The following is a 21,942-nucleotide window of genomic DNA, read 5'->3' on the forward strand; positions in this document are numbered from 1 at the left end:
ATAATTGCACATTCCTACCAAAGGTGTCCAGTGTGCCAGATAATCAATTAACTACTTCTGACCTTTAAAAGAAGTTTTTTCCTCTTATACCAGCTTTGCTATACAATTTTAAAAATTTTTCTGATTTTAAGTTGTAGTAATATATCATTCTGTATGTTGCCTTCAAGGCTTGCTTTTCTTCACCCATTTGTATGGTTTATTAGCTTTAATTTATATATAATTTCAGTTCTGCATCATCCTGTCACCACTTACTAGAGGACTGAAGTCATGCATAGTATTGAAACCTAAACCAGTATCTATGAGTGCCCGTGGGCCATTGATTCAAAGACTCAATAGGCAGAGATTCACAGTCCTTTTTGTAAAATGATAGAATATTTCCATATAACCTGCATGCATCTCTCTGAATTCTCTAAAACATCTCTAAATTAATGACAATACCTAAGACAATGCAAATGATGCATGAGTGTTCTGCATACTCTGTTGTTTTAAGAAACAGCAATAAGCAAAACATACTGTACATGTACTGTACTAATCGAATTTTAAAAGCTGCTTTGTCTCTGATATGTTGAAATTGCTGATGCAGAGTCCATTGATCTAATTATACTGTATTTTTTCCTATGTCAAGTTTTAGTCATAAACTGACATATGAGATTAATAACAATTAGCACTAATAAAATTACAGTAAAGTAATAAAGTTGTCTCCAAATATCTTGCCTAACTGTGCGCACTCATCTTGTGATGCTCTAAGATGATGCATGCCTAGGTAATGAAATGAGGTGAGTGCACTAGGCCTTATGTTATTGCAAAGACCGTAAGAACAGTGAGACTATCATGGTCATGTGATAACTGTGTGGCTGTTATACTAAATGACTACAGAAAAGATTGCTTATGTACTATGGGTATCCAGGATCAACAGGATGACTCATGTTCTGGGCAATATGTAGTGAGGTTTTATTATGGTATTCAGGATGGCATGAAATTTACAATGTATGGATTACTCATTTCTCAAATTTTACTGTTAATATTTTCAGGCTATGTAGGAATGTAGGTAATGGGCACGATGGAAAATAAAAGCACAGATATTAAAGGATGATTATACGCAAAGTCAGATACTACTTAAGGAGCTTCATGGATTCAGTCCAGGATAGTAGAATTGCCAGGCAGAGGTGAATTCACAAAATTGCTTCATATGATAGCTGTTTTCACCAAACATTTTGTCTGCTTAGTTTTCTGCTTGGAATATCTAAGATTTTATTTGTTCATATTCTGAACAGATGCAACAATGTCAGAGCTCTGAATTATTGGCAAATAAATGGCTATAAAATGGGGTGTACCTCTGCTAATTTCTGAAGAGAAAGTACTTTCAGTCTGGAGAGGTTTACATGCAGTCATTATCCTTTAGTCTCTAGTGAAATATCTATTCATATCATTTGCACACTTGAGTTCATTTCATTGATTTATAGGTGGTCAGTTTTTGGTGTTATGTAAACTAGTTAATTTTTATTTGTCTTTGTTGTGTATTTTGATAAATTCTTCATTTTAATGTAGTCAAAGTCAACTTTATATAACTAGTATTTTTGAGTGTTCTGTTTGGGGAAGTCCTCCATTACTATTAAATCATATATTCTATTTTAAAATATGATTAATTGTAAAGATTCCTAAATTTTGTTTTCCATAATGAAGTGTTTAATACATCTGCAACAGAATTGGTATATAATTTCAGGTTCCAATTTAAATTAACCTTTTTCCAGATTTTCCCATGTCCATTAATTGGTCACCTCAGTCTTTTACCAAATGTATTTTTAAAGAAGTACCTTCAGCTATCAGAACTTTAAAAAAAATCTTTATCTATATTTTATATTTTACCTATAATTATGTTTGTCTAAATAATATCTGTTCAGTATGTAATTAACCTGGAAAATATAGACTAGGATTTTGTTTTTGACGTTATTATTGATGCAGAAAACTTTGAGAAATACTTGATATCTCCATATTTTTCTCTTGGCCTTCCATTGTTTATGTACATTCTTAGACACTTAGAAATCCTTTGATTATGGTTCTTAAGGCATCTACAATCTGATCTTTTTGTAATGTAGTAAGTAGGAATGTCTACTGTTATATCTGGTTTATCAGATTTCTATTTCAATATTTATTATAATTTAAAATATTTAAAATATACAGCAAGTTTATCCATGGTAAGATAACTTCGTTAAAAGTATTATAACCTTCAACTTTCTTGGGATTAATTTCATTTTAAAGCACTTAGAGATATAAATGTTTGCAACCTAAACTTTAATAGCATTAAGGTACTTCCTATTTACGTGCTGAAGATCCTGATAATATCTGTAAGATACTGTTGAATGGAGTCATATGCATTATGTCTTAATCGGATTTACATGGGGGGTGGGGACAGCTTTTGAGACTTTTTCTCATTTCTCATTTCTGGTTGAAGCTAAAGACACCAGATGTATTCTTTGAATTCTGTGGGGGAATCAGTGATGATATTAACTACAAGATAGCAGAGTACAGAAGTCATAATGGCTAATTAGCATAGAATTAGTTAGATTTTATGCCTGGGAGAAAGGTTCATGTTTGTTTTCATACTAAGTACATTATTTAACTTACTTGATTCTATAAAAATAAGAAAGATTATTTCATAGGGAAATATTTTGAAGTTAATTGAAACACAGGTGCTATGTTATTTTGTGAATGAATGCAAGGTGGCATTTTTAATTTACTTCAGTTTTTGCTGTAGGCTATAGGAAGGGAGGCATCTAGATTAAAGTAGCTTTACTTTACCTGGGTGTTAAATAATTTTATACAAAGTAGAGTTGAAAAATCATGAACATGCAAATAAGAGGTCAATGATAGAATTATTATCAGTTAGACTTTATTGAATGCTGATTACTATAATAGAATAAGGTAAGAGTTCCTCACAGTAACACTATGGTGTGGGTACCATTACTAGACTTACTTTTCAATGTAGAAACTGGGTCTTTCAGGGCTCTTGAAACTTGCCCAAGGAAATATATCTAATAAGTAATATATGCAGTGATTTCAGACCTCAATATGTACACACATCACTTATGGTTCTGGTAAAAATGCAGACTTTTATTGATTAGCCCAAGCTGGGAATACATTTCTAACAAGCATCCGGGTGCTGCTGATAGGCCTTTGATGAAGTCAATTGGGCTTCCAAAGAGGAGAGGAGGCAAATCCAGGTGTTGCTGACTTCAGGCACTGCCTCACGTACTAGACAAGTCTTCCTTTTCTGCAGAATTGTAGACTAGGGGAGGGGAGAGGACACCTAGATGCACTTGTTGAACTGTTTGTTCTAGTGTGTATATGGAAGAGAAGAGGGACTGTGAGTGCTCTAAAGATATGTCACAGTCTCAGCTGTTAGTTGACTGCAGATATCCTGTCTCTACAAATACCCTATTTAACCTTTAATGCTCTCACTGACAAATTCAGCCATCTTATTTCTAAGAATTATCTGTTTTATGACATTTTTTCCTAAACATTTCTTCAAAAATATCTTGAAAGCTGGATCAATATGATTGTCCTGATAATTGGACACATTATCTAACACAACCTTGAATGTTAACTATTATTATTAATAACTTATTATTTAATTATTATTAATAACTATTTAATACTGCTATTAGCATGCACTTCAGCATGAACTAGTCTAAGATGTCTGCAGGAGTTAACGAGCAATCCATGGGAGGAAGCTTTTCAACAAAACAGTCCAATGGTGTCCCCTGAGAGATGGACATAAATGAAATCAGTGGTCTCTGTTCAACAGCTGCTGAGTCAAGGGATCTGCTTGGGAAATAAAGATCTCTAGGCATTTTGTTAAGAGAAAATGGGATCAAAGTGAGAATAAACACATTTTTTCACTTGACACTTTTCCAATTATAACACATACTTTCTCCCTCTTGATGTCCCAGTAACTTTAATTAAAATGGCTCCAACTTATTATGAAGCTTTAAATACTGTAATTTGCTCTACTTCTTAATTTAACTGATGTTCAACACAAGAGTTGAATGTGAAGAGAGGAAAATCTTAGGTATTTTTAACTCACTAAGAAATTGTTTTGTTTGACTGCTCCTGGAAGGACTAGATTATCATCTAACTGAATAGTTTAACTATGTCCTTTAAGTTGTTGGTCTAATAGTTTTACATTTCTTACATGTTATTGTGTAACTTGTCTGGTGGAGAAGCCCTCCGTCTAGGGTATCAGCAACAGTCTGTTGCAGGTCTTTGGACTTCCAGCTTCCAAATAATGACATGGAGACTTCTAAGTAATTATGAAAACTTGGCCTTAGCTTAGGCTTGTTCCCAACTAGCTCCCAGAACTTAAATTAACCTGTTTATATTAATCTATGTTCTGCCAAGTAGCTTGTTACCTTTCCTCAGTACAGTACATCTGACTTTCTCTGTGTCTGGCTGGTGAATCTCCCGCCAATCATATTCTTCATCTGAGTTCCCCTCTCTCTTTCCCTGAAAGTCCTACCTATCCTCTCTGGCCTAGGTATTGGGCATTTAGCTCTTTTATTAAAGCAATCAGAAGGTGCCTTAGGCAGGTGAGGTAAAACAAACATCTTCACACAGTGTGATCAAATATCCCATAACAAGAGTCAGATGAAGCAGTCCATCCAAAGCTAGCCTGGTGAATCAACAGTTTGTCTGTGTTACTCAAAGAGCATGGCTGACTCGGCATGCTGCATCACTGAACAGCACGTCCCAGAACTGGTGGTGAGAATTCCTTGCACAGGTTGCCTGTTCTTAAAGTTCCACTGAAGAGTCTTATCTACTCCAGCCGTTGTTCATTGCTTATGTAATCTCACGGAAGGACCTTATGAACCTTTGGCATTCTTGTGAATTGTTATAACATTAACTTGATCTCTGAGCCTCCTGCACCCACTTTGTGATGGGATGTTACAGTCCAGAAGAAGTAGGTGACCCAGGACTCCACCCCTTCATCTGGCTCTTTCATTTTTCTTCACTTTGTTCTCCACAGTCTTTTTTCATTCACGGTACACTATGGATGTCTGATTATTTTCTCCCACGTATGGCTGGATGCTTGCCTACAGTGTCATGGTAGCAGTTTGGCTAATAATGCTTCTGTACAGTAACTACTGTCTACTACAAAAAAGACATTTTCCTCTAGGACCAATGCTGACAGCAGTATTAATCTATGGATGTAAATAAAAATATTTAAAAGACACTGATACTGATAGGCACTTCCCTTTTTTTTTTTTTTTTTTTTTTATAAAATAGTGAAAATAGACTCCACACTGAACCAAATTTGGGATTCTAGGTCTAAAACCCAAACAGTAAGCACTTTGGTTGCACCTGTAATTGTTATGCCACTGTTGTGTGAGTAGGTACCTCTTGCCTACTGAGCAAACCTTTCGGTTTCTTTCACAGCAGCCTGCATAGCATCCATGGTGCTTCAAATCCAGGAAGCAGGCAGTGAACTTTCAGCTGATTTTAGCTTAATTTTTCCATGATCAGCAGCCAAAGTGTGCAGTGTATTCAGAAGTAAGGTCTCATTATCCGGTTTTGGCATGAAAGCAACAGTATTATGTGGAGTGTCTGAACGGCCTTTCTGGTCAAGTTGTGAGGAAGTAACTCACTTGTGACGGTGACATTTTCATTCAACTTTGGCTCGGGAAAGTACGTTTTTCTATCTGCAATATGTCTTCTTCAGAGTGACTGCTAATTTCACCACACTTCTGAGTATGCCTTTGAACCTGTAAGATACCCAAGGATTAAATCTGTGATGAAAACCTTCTTATAGCATGTATGCAGAATCCTGAAAGTCTGCTGCCTTCTATTCTAAGGAAGTATCAGGCTTTGAGGTTCAGCATCTATGTGAATATTAAAAACAATTTTAGCAAGTTCAAGTACAGCAGGACAAGGTCCTATATCACGGAACTAAAATCAGTTCTGTGAAGTGTTATGGATGAGAGATAATGCCGTGTAGCTCTCTCTCTCTCTCTCTCTCTCTCTCTCTCTCTCTCTCTATATATATATATATATATATATATATATATATATATATTCACATATGTATATATGTATATATTCACATATGTATATATGTGTGTGTGTATGCATGTGCTGTGGAATAATCCTCCTGTACACCATGTAAATTTTATGCTTTCATTTGTTTAATAAAGAAGCTGACTGATCAACATCTAGGCAGGATAAGGATAGGCAGAAAAACCAAAGTAAGGAGGGCAAGAGGAAGGGCCAAGTTGAGGGAGACTCAAGTCAGCTGCCCAAGATGCCAGAGAACCGGTAAAGCCACAGCCATGTAGCAATGCATAGATGAATAGAAATGGGTTAATTTAAATGTGAGCTAGTTAATAATAAGCCTGAACTAACGACTGAGAGTTTTGTAATTAATATAAGCTTTTGTGTGTTTATTTGGGATGGGGTGGTGCGGACAGAAAACTCCACCTCTGTTTACATGTATGTATGTGTGTTATATGTGTGTGTGTGAAAGCACGTGTGTGTTTATGTATAACATACTTTAGTGAGCTAGTGCCTACCCCAGTGAAAAGCTTTATCTCTTCACCTGCACTGTGTTGCTTTTACCTTACTTCACTCTTTTCCTGAACATTGCTCGAACTTTAATGCCTTCCATATGCTCAGCACCAATAAAGGGGACTTTGGTTAGTATTTCCTTAAGAACTCTCTCACAGAAATTGCCACACTTTATTTTGCATGGCCTGGGCCATCCCATTGTCTGACTTTCTCTCGTGCCCTGCTGATTTAATAAATTCACATGCTATTCTGTCATTCGGATCTACCAGAGCCTCCCTTGCCTTGCAAAGACCTCATTTTGTCTCAGGGTTTATCAAAGGCAATAAAGTGCTAGATCACTGCCAAGGTCCCTATACTTTAACTTCTTTATTAGATAGAGCTAGTGGGAACCCAGTTTTATCCACCCCAGCAGACTTGACATCAAACACCATGTTTCTCACACCCAATTACTCAGTAATACATGTTCCCCATATGTATTGTCTTCCGGCCAGTGAGATCCATGGGGATCCCAGCTGGCAATAATAAAGTGTTCCCAATGGCTTATATGATTTTGTCCATCAGGGGCTGATTTGTCTTTGACAGCCTCAGTTAGGTTTAGTAGTAATATGGCTGATTTGTTCTGCTTCCATGGCACCCATACTGATGCCATCCAGTCCCCATTGCACAGTCTCGTGAACCAAGCTGTGAAGATTCTACCTTCTTGTGTGATGTTTTCCAGAGATGATGGCTCAGTGGGTAAAGAACTTGTCGTGCAAATCTGGCCAGCTGCATCTGGTCCCCAGAACTCACATGAAAGTGAAAGGGTAGAATCAATGTCACAAAGTTGTCCTGTCTTTCGTATGCCTGCCATGTCACATGTGTCCTTCCCGTAATAACAGGAATAATACTATCATTAATAATCATAAACTTAAAGTCTCCCCCAACTTAAGCAATTTAAATATAAAGTATTCTTTAAATATATTTTTCTCTACTGAGCCATTATTAAAGCCTGCATCTGCATGCTGAATCATGCATTTTCCCCTTCTGCATTAGTGGTCAGGCTTGAGGGGTATTTTCTGTCACCTCTAGAACTTTCTTCCTGCTCATTGCCCAAAGCTCAGGAGATTTGAGCTGGTGGATACCGGTAAGGACTCATTAGGACAAATCTAATTTGTACTCTTTCTTACTAAGTGCGCTGTCAGCGCTAAGAAAATACCTCCATCTCATTCTCTGTTTGTTTTTTCTGCTTTTTCTGATAACTAGAGGATTCTGAGGAGAGCATCCATATGTCTTTTCCCCATTCTAATAGCTTCCTTATACAGGGAGGTAATTTCTGAGTGGTCAGTTTAATGTCAGTTGCCTGGGTAGGTTGCTCACAAAGCATTCCATTCTTCTTTCAGAGACTGCACTATATTCTCTACTCTACCTGCCATTTGGGAGTATCTCTATACTTACTTGGTAGCTCACTATCAAAATGTAGGCTTGATACCCCATATTGCATAGAGGAAAATGGCCACCCTGGGATTCTTCCCACAGATAATCCAGCATCACATATTTCTACACACCTTATTACCTGTAGCAAGGCAACCAACTGTTCTTCCACTAAGGAGGCTTACAATCCCATACTACCTGCACAAAAGTAGCCATGTGTGGACTGCCGTTGTTGATGCTCCACACATAGACAGATCACCCTCAGTTCCATGCTGTATCAACTTATAGTATGGGCCATGCAACTCTTCCTTTCCAACTCATTTTCTGATCCCTGTTTGGGTACCAATAGTGGTAAGATTTTCCTCTGAGGGACATGAACATTTGTCTATTCACCTAAAAAAGGGCAGTCCAAAAATATGAATCTGCCTGTATCTGACTGGCTGAATGAATGAATTTATTGTGCTTACTTACAAGAACACTGGGGAAGAGTTTTTGTGGGAACATGGATGATTCAGGTGTCAGGAAGCCTGCCAGAGCATTAGTGGAGACACGGGAAAGATGTACCATTTGAGTGCCATTTGTAGGCAGTTTCACTGAAGAGGCGGCTCTTCTCCAGGATTGATTACTCCTCCTAACTCAGAGGCGGCTCTTCTCCAGGATTGATTACTCCTCCTAACTCAGAGGCGGCTCTTCTCCAGGATTGATTACTCCTCCTAACTCAGAGGCGGCTCTTCTCCAGGATTGATTACTCCTCCTAACTCAGAGTCTTCTACTTTTCTTGTGAATCCAAGTGAATTTCTTGTTGCTTTCATTCCTCGGTTAGAGAATGCCTCAATGCAGAGGAAGTAGTTACACAGAGCCAGTAGGATTTGTGAAAATGTGGATGTCCAAGTCTTCATCTCTGGTGCCTTGAGAAACAGAAAAAGATAATCCAAGAAAAATCGAATCCATGCAAATGAGAAAAAGGTAGAAGGAGGAATTTCTCTACAAGGAGTCTCCGGTTTCCTGAGCGGAATTAAGTGAGCGCAGTAAGAGAGAAGTGTTGAATGATGGTTTGGGAGCAAGCGACTGACAGGGGGTGTGTCTAGAGTTTCGTGAAGACGTCGAAGCACAGTGGGGAGTCTGGATGGAGGTTGTTCCTGACTGTCCGAGAATGGAGGACAGACAGATAAGCATGCTTATGCTCCACAGAGAAACTGTCTGTCAAACTAGAAGATAACAAGAGACCTCTGAGTGAATTTTTGGTTTCCAGTAATGCAAATTAGATCAGGGTGATGGAATTTATCTTTAAAAAGTTGTCAAAGTCTGTTAGTTAGGGGAATATTATTATTTACTACAAATAGGACAAAGAAGGTAAAAACCATACTTCATGCACACTTAATTTCTTGATAAAGGAGAAGGCAATATTGCATGTAAAAATAGATTTGCAGGTGTTGGAGAGTGAGGCAAAGAAGAATAAAATAAAATAAGATGGAGTGAGTCTGCCAGTTAGAATTCAATGACTAATGAGTAAAGTAGATTTACTAACATTGCAAAAGAATGGAGGATACACAATGCCCTTCTGAACATAAAGGATTTCAGAGCAGCCCCCAAATTCTGTTTGTACATATATATGTATGCGTGCATATTTTAGATCTTGTCCATAATCTTTCATGAGAGTTTAAACTTATCCACATTCAAGAGACCAAGAGAAAGATTCCTCTGGAAAAGAATGTGAAATATGGTTCCATTTCTTTATTACAGGAGAAAAAAAGACTTCTTTCTTTAATTGTATTGTGCGTGTTTGAGAGGATTACTCAGAAAGCTAGGATGTCCAAGTCAGAGATTTAGAAATACAAACAAACTAGGTAAACCTCCATTAACTATGCAAAGTTGAAATTTACTTTTACCTATTTTGATTAGATGCAAGCCTATGAAAGCTAAAAGTGAAGCCCTAGGTTCCTGCTTATTGAGAAAGCACTGAGGAGAGAGTCCACTGAGCACAGGCTTCCACACAACTCAGGAGAGAGTCCACTGAGCACAGGCTTCCACACAACTCAGCAGAGAGTCCACTGAGCATAGGCTTCCACACAACTCAGCAGAGAGAGTCCACTGAACACAGAATTCCACACAACTCAGCAGAGTCCACTGAGCACAGGATTCCACACAACTGAGGAGAGAGTCCACTGAGCACAGAATTCCACATAACTTAGGAGAGAGTCCACTGAGCACAGAATTCCACACAACTCAGCAGAGAGTCCACTGAGCACAGGCTTCCACACAACTCAGGAGAGAGGCCACTGAGCACAGGATTCCACACAACTCAGCAGAGTCCACTGAGCACAGGCTTCCACACAACTCAGGAGAGAGGCCACTGAGCACAGGATTCCACACAACTCAGCAGAGAGGCCACTGAACACAGGATTCCACACAACTCAGCAGAGAGGCCACTGAGCACAGGATTCCATGTAAACCTGGGCAGAAATGCAGCTCATGGCTAGAGCTATTCTGGAACTCCATCTAACAGAGTTTCTTGCCAGAGCAAAGGAGTTTAGCCAATGGAGGATGAAAATACAGTTTCAGCTAGGAACTGAGGGCCGAGGGTATGAAGCCACAAGTATGGCAGTTCAAAGTCCTAGGTAAAACTAAACAATCCAGGAAAACACACCAAGAGAGGAACAGTGTTAAGCATCCATTAATTCCATGACATCAAGACAAAAAATAGTGGAAGAAGCTACAACAGCCAGATTTCTCATACGGACATTGCTGAAACCACCCTTCATGAGCTGGCAAGTAGGCTCAGGGTGAGCTCTGGAGACACTCGAGGAAGAATGTCTGCTGGACTCCCTACCTAGCATTTCTCTCTTCAAAATGGTGATAAGCAGGCAGTAAGTTTTAAATTAATATTTATTTGCTCGTTTATTATTTTAAGAGACAAGAACTCACCATGTTGTCCAGGTTGCTTCTGAACTCTTAGGCTTGTATAATTTTCCTGCCTCAGTTTCCAAAGTAGCTGGGACTTCAAGCATATGCCACTCTGCCCAGCCTCAATCGGTTTTAAATCAGCTTGGTTTTCAAGCAAGATTACATATTTTAATTGAATGAATGAGACTTTTTAGGATTGAAAGATTTGTATATAATGGTGAATGTAAGTTATGAAACCTTTAAAATGACATCCTATTCAAATATGGTTACTAGACAGTATGAGTAAAAGGTAATTTAAACAGTTTGTAGCTTTATTTCCCTCATTCAGGAAGAGATTTCCAGAAGTGACTAAGTGAATCCACCTCTGGTGGTCTGTTTCTTAACTTGTATTTGACTCTCTAGGACAGCTCTCTTTCTCTTTCTCTCTCTCTCTCTCTCTCTCTCTCTCTCTCTCTCTCTCTCTCTCTCTGCCTCTCCCATGTGTGTGTGTGTGTGTGTGTGTGTGTTGTTTTACACAGGTGTTATAATTTTTGTTAGGACTAGTGCATCTGGAGTACTCTTAGTACAAATATATATCCTACCAGGGGTGAAGTTAATTAAGGTTTTCTACAGATTTAATGTGAATTTTAGGGAAGAAATGTAGATAAAACTCATTTTAAAGAGTAAAGGAAAGAGGAACTAATAGTTGGCACTTACTAAGCAGTACTGTGGCCCACAGCCATCCCGAGGCTTCTTTGATAGTGTTAACATGGTTGCTCCTCTGTAGACTCAGTTCACTCCCCCCTTATAGATGAGAAAGGGCAATTTTGGAGAAATCTATAATTTTCCCATCGTTATTGAGTTTGAAAACAATTCAAAAGCAGCTGTGTATCCCCACCGAGAATTTGGTGTTTACTTATGTACCCCTTTAGGAGTTTAAAGGCTTGTGAGTGCACTGTGTAAAACTAAACCAGATGACATGGCTCCACCAAATCATTTTGAAATGAGAAGTTAAGACATGAGCTCTTAAATGTATTGTCTCACTCTTAGCCATATGTGCTTCCTCAATTGCTAGCCAAAGTTTATTTGTCCTGACAAACCAAAGCACTCTGTACAGGTGGCATGTAACTATTGTCACTAAGAAAGTCACACTAATAAGGCCTCCATTGGGCCCCAGAGGACCATTGTATTTATGTTTTGTGAAGCAAACATTTTCATCTATTTTGTTAGCCCTCTGAATCCAGCAGCCACCCAGAACAGAGTTTGTCTCCAATCTTTGCCAAATCTGATACAGACATATTCTACAAATCTTTCAGTTCATAGTTTTCGAGAAAAAAGTTTATTTTTGAAGTTGAGAAAATAAATTTATTTTGTGTATGGGAAAGAGTGCTGTATTTCTGTTCCTTTGCTTTTTTTACTGATACATGTAATGAAACTATTATACCCTACAAGTTCGGGGTGCTAACAGCATGGTATTTGAACAGTCTAATCTAGTTTATATTCTAAATACAGTTATTGTTGTAATTAGAACCCAAGACTATCTCTTGAAGACCTATGCCTTAAAGACTTGAATGCCAACTGCCAGGCATTTGCGCCATGTTTAGGAGCTGAGGGATTGTTCCTTTTAATAAGTGATGAACCCAGACCAAATGCAGTATTCAGGAGGGAGTGGGGATAACTTTGAAGGATTTATCTTATCTCAGGATACTTCCTCTCACCCTGTGTCTCCAGGCTTCCCTGAGGTAAGCAGCTTCACTAAAGCCTGTGTTTCCTGCTGGGATGTTCTCCTTCACCACAGCTTAAAAGCAATGGATCCAGTACACATGACTGAAACCTTGAAATTATGAACCAAAATAAATCTTCCATTAAGCTGCTGTCACCGATGTTTGTTCTAGTACTGGGGATGAACAGGGTTACTAAGATAGCAGAACCACCTGGAAATCCTCTGAAACAGACCTTGTGATAACTAAAGAGATGGACACGTGTCCTTCTGCCACGAGAAGACTAAGTAGGCCTTAAAGAGCTGCTTGCTAGCAGTCATATTCATTGTTTGATGGTAGCCTTTATTTTTATTTATATTATTCACCCAGAGTTGATTATATTTATCTAGTATATTCTGGTTTAGTAAAGTATTCCATTTACATGTTATTAATTAGTTGGCAGTAGGATGAATACAAATATATCATGCAATATTTGTGGCCATCGAAGATGAAAAACCAATTCCTATCATAATTCTCCCTCAGAGCATTGGATTTCCTGAAGCAGACTGTGGCCCAAACAGGAAGCACTTGTAACTTTAGGTACCAGTTTGTATTATGTTAAGTGGAAAGCTCCAGATACGTACCCCATGTCCTTCCTGTGGTCACAACTTTTGCTGCATCTTCATGGAGGGTTTTTTTTTTTTTTTTTTTTCAAGACAGGGTTTCTCTGTAGCTTTGGAGCCTGTCCTGGAACTCGCTTTTATAGACCAGGCTGGCCTCAAGCTCACAGAGATCCACCTGCCTCTGCCTCCCGAGTGCTGGGATTACAGGCGTGTGCCACCACTGCCCAATGCCATGGAGTTTTTAACTTGAAATATAACAGTAGGAATTTGGGCTCAAACAGGAGAACCAGTAAAACTAAGTGTAGTGCCAGGCCTTCCCAATACAGAAAGAAGGAAATAGCTCCATGTGCCTGTTAGTGTGCCACAAGGATATCACTGTCAGTGTTTCAATATTTCCAGTGTTTTCTTCTGATTGATATATTATTCAAAGGTTAGTGGTTTGATATATTATTCAGAGGTTAGCGGTGAAGCATTTTAAAGAATACTTTTGGTTGTAAATTGCTCAGCAGCGAAGATGATAACCCCCTTCCACCATTACCGGAAGTGATGTCAGCAGCCAGTGGCCATTGAACAAAGGCACTGTTGAAGAGTAACTGTCGAAATCTTTATTTAAGAGAAAAAATATAGAAATAAGAGAGTGCATCCAGTTCTTTAACAGAAGGGCCAGACAAGGAAAGATTTCTATTCTAAGTCTCTTTTGGAAATATCCTCATGTTTTTGAATTGGCTTTAGGATTAGAAAGTGTTACTTAAAATATCAAGAAGATAAATTGTTAATTTGACATAGGTAATACAGGTTCTAGTAGCACACAGTATTGCCAACAGTAACAAGAAGGGGCTTGCTGATTACATTGAAAATGAAAAGAGGTGAAGAGCTCGGCGATAGGTCCATTAGTAAAGTGCTATCAGAACTTAATCAGAGTACTATTGGAACCCATATTAAAGTGCTATCAGAACCTATATTAGAGTGCTGTTAAAATATACATTAAGTGCTATCAGAACCTTGCAAGCGTGAGGACTTGAGTCTGACCCTGTAAAAACCATGAAATAAAGAATGGGAGGTGATGGAGCATGCTTGTAATCCCAGGGATAGGGAAAAAGACACAACACAGGTGGATTCCTTTGGCTTGTCCAGCCATCCTGGCCTTGTCAGAGAGTTTCAGACAAATGATAGAATCAGTCTGAAAAAAATGATTCAACCAACCAACCACACAAAGGTGGAAGGGGCTTGAGAAATACACCCACAGTTGTGTTTTGGACTTCACATATGTAACTCTGAACATGTGAACATGAAGACACATAGACACACTCATATAATTATACACATACACAATAAAAGAGAGAATTGGACAATGTGACATGAAGGACTCACACCATGAAGAGCTTTGTGTGGCCAAATGTGAGGCCTTGAATTATACTAAGAAAAACAAAATTGTATCAGCAGAGAATTGAAACATACTTGGGCTCTCTGAGTGTGAGCCTCGTCAGGAAGCAAGTCTTGAGATGTGCAGCAGGCTGGCTGGCCCCACGTGTAAGTGGTGAATAGTAGAACTGGGTCGGGGCTCTGCAGTTCCTTGGTACTTAGGCTGGGCTTGGTCTGTGAGGATAGCTGTCAAGCTTGGTGATTTTGAGAAAGCGTGGTGACCTATGAGATGTACGCTGATGGTTCAAAGATAATGCCCAATTGAGGTAAAAAGCAAACAAACAGCAAACAATCCCTTGTATCATTCTCCTTCCACCTTTACAGAGTAGCATCTTCTCTCCAAAGGAAAGTTCTGATCTGAACATGCTTGTCAGGAATGCTTTGTGTGTGTGAGGGATATGTACAGGAACAGTGCTAACCTAAGCCTGCTCTCTCTGATTCTCATAATGAAATATTAAGTAGAATTCCATAGCCTCCTCTAACTCCAAGACAGCTCTTGAGCGCTAGCTAAGTGACATTGCTAACATTAAACACCATTTATCCATTGAACGAGTGTTCTGATTCTTACATGTTGACTTTATTTTCTTGTTAAATGTTAATGTTTTTGTTTGCTCCTTTCCCCATTCACCTCTTACTATCTTCCTACAAAATCACACGCACAGTGACCATCCCCTCAGCACCATTTTCTGAGAAAATGCAGAAAAACTCTTTGTGGGGTACATGATGCCACCTCAACATTTTCTCTATAGAAACTCGTTCGTTTCAGCTTACACCATATAATTCTTCTGAGCATGTGAAATCAAGAAATATATATTTTAAAAAATGTTTCATCTGCTTCCCTAAAATCCCTGGATACGAGTTTACTCTGAGCATGAGTAAACTCATGTAACACTTTGATAATTTAATTAAAAAATGTTAGAATCATAAATCTTGCATAGAGGTGGGAATCCTGGCCCTTCTTTTAAGCAAATGCATGTTCAAGCCACCAAGGTAAAGGCTGCTCTTCTTGCAATTGTGTTAATGGCTTAGCTCTCACAGTTATAAAGCCCGGTCACTGTGGCTCTGCATCTCTTAAACCCATTTTATTCTCTCCCCCACTGTATGCTGACCTTGTGTGACATACTCTGGATGAGGATGACATTTTGTCATGTGTGTGAGTGTGCATGAGTGAGTGTTGAGCATGGCGGGAGCTGTCATCCACTTGTCAGAGTAACTGGACTCTTAGTGCTTGAGCAATCATTATTGACAGACCTGTGTGAAACACTTTGTACACATTATTACATTTATTCCCAGGCAGAGCCTTATGAGGCAGAGATGTGCTATTTTGTCTGCAGATCAATCACAGTCTTCTTACAATTGGTGTAGTCAATGGCTACACGAGGCCAAAACCTCCTTGTGGTGGATAGCCATCCTAGCCTTGGCCTGGAAGTTCCAACCCCCATTGAGGCTTCTAAGATAATGACGCCCCTTCTCCCTAAGGTTTCATATTTCTCAGGGTTATGGATGATGGTTCTAGGGTTGGGGGTGGAAGAAACTGTTAAACTCGGTACTCTCCTTAAGAAAAAAAATATGTCTCAAAAAAAAGGAAAAAGAAGAAATGGAATGGATAGATATAAGATATTATGGTAGACTATCATATACATTAGTAAACAAATTTAGTAAAATAGCAGCCTTAGATAATTTGCACTGTAATTTGCACTGCTATGAATTCTTATATGTTGAAACAAATATAAACTTTTTATATTCCTATTTAGGATAATTTGTATATTGATACAAATACAGGACTATGTTTGTTATAATGTACACATATTTTTACTCTTATTTGAAATATTTGTATATTGATACAAATATAAATTTATATCTGTCATACTGTATGTATGTTCTACCTCTGTTTAAGATATTATGTGTACTGATATATATATTTAGGATTATTATCATGTTGCATATTGCACTATACATTCCTACCACTGTTAAAGATATTTTGTGTATTGTCACAATTTTAAAGTCATTGTCCTTTTACTGTACATTTGCTTACAAACTGTTTGCCTTGTTTACATGAAGCCTTACTCCTTAGGTTGTTTAGGTAGATAAGACTTATAGATTTATTGTCACCTATGCTTGTCATCTCTATAATTATGTTAGTTAGGTTATCCAGATTTATATATACATAGGTCGGATGGACAGGTAATCTTCAAACACTTCATAGACCTAGAGAATATGGCATTTAAATAAATTAGAATTCTTTTGACATGAGACATAATTGCTCCTGGCAGCACCAATTTGATCCCCAGAGAATGTTGGGCTTCTAAGACATTTCCATTTGGAAGTTTGTCTTCTTGGCACAAAATGGCCTACTGGGCAAAGAACTGCCCTTGTCTCAACTTCTGACAGTACAAATGCTGTCCTTTCTGGACAAGTGGGACACAAGGAAAGCGACCACTGTACTTTGCCAAGACAAGGTAAGTTGGTCTTTCAGAATTCCTGCTTCTGAAAAATGGTATGTCAGATACTCTAGGCCTGTAGCCAATTTGAATGCACCAATGATGCTGAGAAACATTAGGTGACTGTCCAGGCTGCTAGCTGTCTCTGTCTACTCTTGCAAGACTCCCGAAAGTTGCTTGCCTCCTTCTCCCATTTCACAGGTATAATTATATTCCTTCTCAGGTCTTTGATGAGGTTGAAGACTAGCAGTTATAGTTACAACTTAGTATATATATACTAAAATATTATATATATATATATATATATATATATATATATATATATATATATATATATAATAGATAGAATATATTAAGTATTAGACTCAGGTTCTTTAGGATAGGACACCTTTTGGAGTGACCTTTGTAACATGCCACCTACACATGCTCTAGACTTCCCTGGATTTTAGTATATGTTTCTTGCTTGATATTGTTTGCATTTATTGTAATTCCAACTTATCTAGGTCATTATCCCTCATTTCTCCTGGACAATATTTGATAACCATCTCTTTGTATATAGTCTTGTATTAGGTTAGAACCTTCTTATTTAGACAAAAGGGGGAGATGTAGTGGATAGTCATCCCAGCATTGGCCTGGAAGTTCCAACCCCCATTGAGGCTTCAGTAATGGTCACGCCCACAAGGCGGGGCTGAGGGAGGACGCTGAATACCCAGGATGGAGAGGAGAGGCTTCTCTTGGTTCCAGGACCCTGGACACTGGAGGTAGACTGAGCAGAATTCTCCAGAGAGCGCTGCCGGACTGTGCCATACCTTTCCCAGACCCTGCAACCTATCCCTTCATTTGTAAGTTACCCAACAAAATAAACCTCCCTTTTAACTACGTGGAGTGGCCTTAATAACTCCACCAAAACCTCCTGAATAATAAGTGTCAAGTAGTGGAAAAGGGCTTCCCTGTGCTTCAGTGGGCTGGGGTTCTAGAAACTTTCTTTGGTACTGTCTTCTGGAAATTCTCATATATGCAGTCTTAAGTTGCTTGAAGCACAGAGGCCTTTTCATCAAATGATACGGTGTGTTTTTCAAGTTAATGACTTTTCATTTGCAGATCTGGTTACAGAAAACCAAGTTAGTCGTTAGGTGGTGTATGTTAGGAGAGTCCAGGGCCTTTAATAGTGTGTTTGTAGACAAGTACATGCGTCCTTATGGCAAGTGCTTTGCATAAACACCATGGCAGAAGGGCTGGAGAGGTGGGCTGGTGGTAGAAGACATTTCTAGCATTTGCTGCAGAAAGGGGGGATAGCCGAAGTTTGGTAAGAGTGTAAGAGGCTACCATTGCAGAGAAAAGTGTGATCCCATGCTTACTGACAACCCTTTGCATGTGTGTGTGTGATTGCGTGCATGCGTGCATGCGTGTGTGTGTGTGTGTGCGTGAGTGTGTGTGTTTTCATTCTGAGGGAGCCACTTATCACATTTCATTGAAATTTTCACATACATATATATGAATCTTTTAATAACTTTTTAGTATTACATTATTTTATTACTTTTGAGTTCTCCTTCTGGGATTTAGAATGCTTATTTTTTAATTAGTTGATATTAATATTGTTCATAGCCCATTATATGCATATATGTGTGTATGTATACATGTATATTTGATTTTTGTGAAAATTACATCTCCTAAGTCAAATAGTAGAAACAGGAAATAGAGTATTCTTTTGAAAGAAATGGAACTTTTTAATCATTCTATTTTTTTTTCTTTCTTATTTGTTTAAATGCAGGACTTTTGGTTGGTTTTGATAAGAATGGCCTAGTTATATTTGGGCCATTAAGTAAATAATAAGTAAAGTAAAATATTAATAAGTAAAATAATAAGTAAAAATGGGTTCTATAAAGAGAACCGAACTTTAAATGATAGATACAATCTTAGTTGTCATAATTATGCCAACAAGTCATCATCTTCTCTGCAGATTAATGCTGGTGTTGTTGACAATATGATTAGTTTTAAATGAACAGACTGGCTGAGCTAAACATCTGTCCCCAAAATGTATTTACAAATCATTCATCCTTAGAGGTACAGTGACTGATGGCAGATGCAGCACCTGTGGTTTATTCTGCATGTGCTCTTTTAGTAGAGACAGCATTGCAGCCCAGGGTTATTCTGCATGTGCTCTCTTAGTAGAGACAGCATTGCAGCCCAGGGTTTATTCTGCATGTGCTCTCTTAGTAGAGACAGCATTGCAGCCCAGGTTTCTTCTGCATGTGCTCTCTTAGTACAGACAGCATTGCAGCCCAGGGTCCTGCATCTGTCTCACCCTACTCTCCTCAGTGCTCATACTCTGGAGCAACTGACACCCTCCACAACCAACCAAGAGCAAAAATCAAGTTTTGTCTCGACAACTGAGGCATTAGTCACAAAAGTTACACATTTAGTCCTTGAAATCCTTATTCCTCAGTTACAGCTTTCCTGTTAACACTGGCCTTTTATGAAACAGTCACCCCTGCATGTTGATGCTGAGAAATTCTATGTCCGCTGATGTAAAGGACCAGTAATAAATAACAATGACTCATTTGCTAGCAAGAACATTTAGATAGAATTTATTGCCCTATATATTACAGCCTAGGCCATTTATATCCCAAGTGCAGTGACATAATGTGGCCTCTTAAGCAGGAAAATAATTAAATAAATAATCTGCTCCAATATGCATGCATTTGGAACATTTCTTTAAAATGTGCATGTTCAAGTGGCCTTTTTGCTGGTAGTTCATCCTAACAAGTTTCTCTCTCAAGGAAATTGTTCATTGTTTTTACATTTCATTGCATATTGTATATAAATATGTTCTCCATATCAAATGAGCACTTTCAAACAGCAGATCAAAACAACTTAGTTAAAGGTATTATTTGGGGCATCTTTGTTGATTACTATATTTTGACTCACTAATCATATCCATTGAAATCCTCAGAGCTTCTCAGCCTAGTGACAGCATTTTCAGTTCAAATGGTAAAATGTCTAAACACATCAGGCATCTTATATAGGACCTCACAGTGGAAATAAAATTAAAATAAGAGTAACTTATTGAGTGCTTACCGCATACCAGACACTGTGCTAAGGATTTGATTCCTGTGGGGTCTATGGTGCTTTAAACACCAGCAGCCCTGGCATTCAAGCTGTCTCTATGTTATGGTGACCTGGAACTCAGGCATTCCCTTCACTCTCCTTAGGGTGTGGACTGACTTCTCAGGCACCTGGCAAGTGCTTTGTGTTCACAATTCGATTTGCTCCATTATTTCTAGTCTTGCTCCTCCTATTCTGCTTACCATGCCTCTTCTTTGCCTTCCTCTCCTCACTACAAGTGTCTTATGACAAGATCAAGCAGGAAGAACAGAATTGGAATTTTAAATTGTATTACCGAAGTTCATTCAGTTCTATGTTGTTCTTTGTTTCAGAATACCATGATAGACTAGTTCCATGAGATATGTGGTATAAAATTAAATATACCTTATTCTAGTTAAACTATGTGAAAAAAGAGAAGCATTAGAGGAGAAAGAAAAGTGTGTAAGGAACAACCCAAAAGTTGATGAAGACTTATTTCCAGTTGTAATCATTCTCTGTGAAATGTATGTTGGGTTTTTCTGATAATGGACAAAAATACAGTTTTCACTAAACTAAGTGTAGTAGTTTTGACCTATATATAAAATATCAGAAGTTTCAGGGTACCTACACTGTACTGAATTGTTATCATTGATGGATGTTTTAAGAAACTCTGATGTCAACATTAAACCTTATGCAATCAACAGAATTTGAGCCACGCAGATGATATGATCATGTTCACTCTTTTTAAAAGAGTGTGTGTGTGTGTGTGTGTGTGTGTGTGTGTGTGTGTGAGTGAGAGAGAGAGAGAGAGAGAGAGAGAGAGAGAGAGAGAGAGAGAGAGAGAGAGTTTGTCTTGGGTGTGCCTATGTCAAGGCATGCCTCTGGAGATGAGAGTACTACCTGTTGAGACATCTTGATAGCCCAACTGTTCATTCTTCCAGTGGCTGAGATCAGTTACTTTTTTGATAGAGGCACTTAATTAGTCAATTTGAAAATACAAGTAGTGAGGACTCAGGATATACAAATACATATATAGAGAGGAGAGGCATTGTGGGTGTCTGACAGGTGGAACCTGGATCTATAGAGTAGGAAGAAAATGGAAAAACAATCTAGAGGTTTCAGTTTTTATTGAAATTATAGATATTTAGCATATTCATGGTCATTCTTGAGTACTTGTCCACTGGAGCTACATAATTTGGTGACTGCCCTCTGTTAGGAATTGTGTTTTCTTTCATTTCTATGATGCCAAATATCTGCCAGCCACACAGGCTAGAAAAACCAGGGCTGCTAATGTTGCTGGGTTTCTACACTCAAATCTCTTGTAAACGCCAGTCTCTAGCCCTTAGCTTCCCCCTCACAGCCATGGCCCATCCCTGTTGGAAGCTAACCCAGCAGATTAAGAAGCAGCAAGTGGCACCTAATGCCTGTCCTGAGAAAAGTTCCCTTGTGTTCGTTGTGTGCACAGCCTCAGCTGCTCTCTGTGAGTATTTGAGATGTGCCCACTGATTTGAAACAACATTTCTCAGCTGCATGGAAGGCACACGGAATAAATACTGGAAGGAGGACAGTTTAAAGACTTAAAAGCAGTTCCTGTCAAGGCAGACCATACTTTTCCTCTCAGCTGAATACTCTTGGGGGAATTATCCCAATGATCTGCCTGGGTTTTCTTGCCACGTAAGTAGGCGTCCATTCCAGCGAGGGCCCGCGGTGTACATTTTGCCTGTTGTGTGGCAACAGTAATTTCCCACTTCTCTGTTTAGTGACAGCAACTACAAAGGAAAGAATGCTCACACTTTAAGCAGCAGTAAGTCAGAGATTTCT

The 21,942-nt window shown here is 38.6% G+C and overlaps 1 protein-coding gene across 4 annotated transcripts in view; it reads left to right on the plus strand.

The window, feature by feature from the left end:
* The window catches only part of Cacna2d1 (calcium voltage-gated channel auxiliary subunit alpha2delta 1), a 423,150-nt gene that overhangs the window by 81,671 nt on the left and 319,537 nt on the right, over nucleotides 1-21,942 (plus strand). The window lies entirely within an intron of this gene.

The sequence above is a fragment of the Onychomys torridus genome, chromosome 3 (genome assembly GCF_903995425.1).
Source record: "Onychomys torridus chromosome 3, mOncTor1.1, whole genome shotgun sequence".
Classification (NCBI taxonomy): domain Eukaryota; kingdom Metazoa; phylum Chordata; class Mammalia; order Rodentia; family Cricetidae; genus Onychomys; species Onychomys torridus.